This window comes from Artibeus jamaicensis, unplaced genomic scaffold, assembly GCF_021234435.1.
Source record: "Artibeus jamaicensis isolate MK-2021 breed Jamaican fruit bat unplaced genomic scaffold, CSHL_Jam_final scaffold_1019, whole genome shotgun sequence".
Lineage (NCBI taxonomy): Eukaryota > Metazoa > Chordata > Mammalia > Chiroptera > Phyllostomidae > Artibeus > Artibeus jamaicensis.
Window position 1 is genome coordinate 35,491,106 of NW_026522025.1, and position 3,818 is coordinate 35,494,923.

Genomic DNA, 3,818 nt, shown 5'->3' on the forward strand with positions numbered 1-3,818 from the left:
CTGTCCAGCCCCTTCTTGCCTGTAAGGTCTCTTTTGAGAAATCAGCTGACAGTCTGATGGGAACTCCTTTGTAGGTGACTGTCCCCTTAGCTCTTGCTGCTTCTAGGATTCTCTCCTTCATTTTAATCTTGGCTAATGTAATTATGATGTGCCTTGGTGTGTTCCTTCCCGGGTCCAACTTCCTCGGGACTCTCCGAGCTTCCTGGATCTCTCGGAAGTCTATTTCCTTTGCCATCTTGGGGAAATTCTCCTTTATTATTTGTTCAAATAATTTTTCAACTGGTGGTTGTGCCTTTCCCCCTTCTGGTACCCCTATAATTCGGATGTTGGAACGTTTAAAGATGTCTTGGAGGTTCCCAAGCCTCTCCTCATTTTTCTGAATTCTTATTTCTTCATTCCTTTCTGCTTGATCATCTTTTTCTTCTGTCTGGTCCTCTCCCTTGATTTGAGTCCCAATTTTCTTTCCATCACTATTGGTATCTTTTGTATCAGCGTTCATTTCAATTAATTTAGCTTCCATATGTTTCTCTAATTTGTGACTAAAATCAACCAGTTCTGTAAGGATCTTTATAACCAGTGTTTTGAACTGTGCATCTGAAAGACTGGCTATTTCTTCATCACTTAGGTCTATCGGTTCTGGGGCTCTGAGTTGTTCTAGAGCCATTTTTGGTTTATTCGTGCTGTTTAGTGAGCGGAGCGAAGCCTTAGTTGTTTACCAGGACGGGGCGACCCAGGTCGCTGGTTTGTGACGCTGTGTGTGGGGGCGGGGTCAGAGAGGGAGCGACGGCGTTCCTCTCCGCTAGCCGAGCGCATCCAGTCACTCAAACGCCTTGGGTTTGCTTATCCGATCCTAATTTGGCAGCCTGCTGCACCGCGCGGGTTTCCCTTCTCACTGGTTTCTCCGCACGTAAATGCGCGCGACTGAGTGACCCACCGCGCCTCTTCCCTGTGCGCTCCGGCAGCCAGCTCGCTGGCGATCAGCCCTCGGTTGCCTGCGCGCCCCGCGCACCGCCCCGGGGATTTTTTCTTGCTAACCTGCTCTGCTTCTGGCCTCGCTCCTCATACCGGTCCAGCCGAGTATCTAGTTGTCCTTTGGACTCCGTATTGTTGATTTTCCGTGTGGCTTGGTTGTGACTGCTGTTAAAAATAGTTGTTCTTAGATTTGGTTGTGCACAGAGGTGAGGTGGACCCTCCACCTACTTCTCCATCTTGGCGGAAGTCCAAAACTATTCATTATTAACCTCTATATGCTAGCATGAACAAAATATTTTATAATAATTTAAGATTTAAGAAACTACATGAAGAATCCTAAAGGGCAGAATATGGAGAGTTGGAAGGACTTGAGGACAAAACCTAAGTTGGAAGTTTAGCTGCCAATTAAGTCCACACCTCTGTGATGTTTTCAGGGATGCATGTGAGCTGTACGCAACCTTGCTTTCATATGCCTCAGGCACATTCTAAATAGTGGCACAAGAGCACATTTTTATGGAATCTTATTGCAAAGAGGATGTTATAGGTACTTTAGAGTTATTTTTTTTAACTTCTGTGTTTATTTTTAGAAAACAATAAATTTCTTCCAGCCCTAGAACAGTGACTTACAAACATTTTATGAGATTCCACATACAGTCTCATGTAGAATTTGAATATATATATACTGATCAAAATTATCTCTGCTTTAAGCTATGGTAGGAGCCAATACTACCATTCTCCCCCTTGTCTATGGCAGGATCCAAGTACCTCTGCAGGGACCTAGCACTTGATAGAACATAGCTGGAATATCTGTGCTCTAAAGCAGCACTTTCTGAAGTATATTTTGCAGAAACAATAGTACTGATAATTACTCTATATTAATGGGATTTCATGGTCACATTTTATCTCCTTGGATGTTAACAATGCATATGAAAGGCTCTGAGAAGCCCTGCATCAAACTACTTTGTTTAACTCAGCATGTTGTCAACAAAAAAAGAAAATTCTTCAAGCATACATTAAACTTAAGTGAATTTGATATTTCTGCAATGCTATCAAGTCCCAGAAAGTTTTCAAGATGATCTTTGATAGCATGTTCAATGGTCTGAGTTAATCTATACCTGTAAGTGCTTGAGAAAAGCAGGCACAATAGTTGTTGAATTAATAGATGAGCAAACACACAAACTTTATGGAACAAGTACATTTAGAGGCCAAGACAGAACTGAACAGAGACCGAGATTGGTAGCACCAGCAAAGTCTAGCAAAGTGGGGAAGAACAAGAGTATCTAGAAAGCATTGTAAGAAGTACAGGTTAAGTTTCCATCCTAGCTATACTATTTACCCACCACTTTTAAAGAACTGCTTATTTTAAGATGTTAAAATTTCCATTAAAATGTCAGAGTTTACCAAAGTTAAGGACAAGTTGGGTATTTTCTGGAAATGTCTTAATTAGAGTCTCTTATTTGCAAGAACTTATTGCCAAAGTTATAGGACATTGATTTAAGAATTTATTCTACTGGAAACAAGTGGGAAAGTAAGATTAGGATAAAATTTGCCTTTAGAATATGGGACTTACCCTCTTTTTTAAAACAAGAAAAATAATGCAAGCAGATACATAACAATACTTCCCCAACTAACCAAAAAACACACACATTTCCAGAGGTAGGAGTGAATAGCCCTCATTTGACTACAACCTTTCATCTAAAGAAATGTCAAACAAGCAGAATTGGGAAAAGGCCCTTTTCTTAGGGCTTTTAAAGAATAAACATTTAACACTAGTAACTGACATTAGTTACCTAAGTAGTCCATGGATACCAGTCTCTTGGGAAATTTGAGTTCCCCATTGTTATTTCCCTGATAGCTTGGGAGTATAGCCTACTGAAGAACATTGTCTAATTTAGGTTAGCCAATTGAAGAAGGTATTGAAGATCTGATTTCCTACCTTGAAAACTTTCTGAGCCTTTTGACATGCTAGGTACAAACTTATTCCTCCATCACATACCGCTGTTTGATATATTTTTATGATCCCAGATTCTTCAGCTACTTATTCATTCAATCAGTCCGAATAACTGTACACACAGTAAGGAAAATACAAAGAAATATAAGATTAGGTATTTTCCCTTGGACAACTTACAGTCTTATTGAAGGGAATAGAGACTGAATATTTGTGGTTTAACAACAAAACAACATGGCAACCCACATAATATGTCAAGAAAAGAAGGAACTTCCACCAAGATGGAGGCATAGGTGGATATCCGTGCCTTCTCACACAACCAACTTTAGAGACAACTAAATATTAGCAACAGAAAACACAGCCAGAACACAGAAAATTGAACTTTTCGGAAGTCTGTTAACAACAAATTCTTCAGTCTGACTGGTAAGGGGCGAAACCAGCAGCTGGTGGAGCGGAGTTGCACAGGAAAACTCGGTCAGACGGACTCAGGCAGTGGAATCCAGGTGCAAGGTTGGACCTAGTGAGCAATCGAGCAAGCGACTGAGGGAGCGACCAAGCGAGCGACCTCGGGGAAACAGCGAGGGAGCAGGGCTGCGGGTTGACTGCGGTCGCGCATTTGTGCGCGGATAGACAAGAGAGGGAGTGGGCGATTGGACCGGGACCCAGCAGGTCCCCACGGCAAGCGGCAGGGAGGGCACCGCCATTTCCCTGCTCTGACCCCACCTCCACATACAGCGTCATAACCCAGCGACTCTGAGTGGCCTGGCCCTGGTGAATCACCTAAGGCTCTGCTCATCACCCCTCGACCTGGGAGTCCGTTCCTCGCACTTAAAGGGCATGAACAGACCAAAAATGGCTCAAGAAGATCTCAAAGCCCCAGAGCCTATAAATCTAAGCG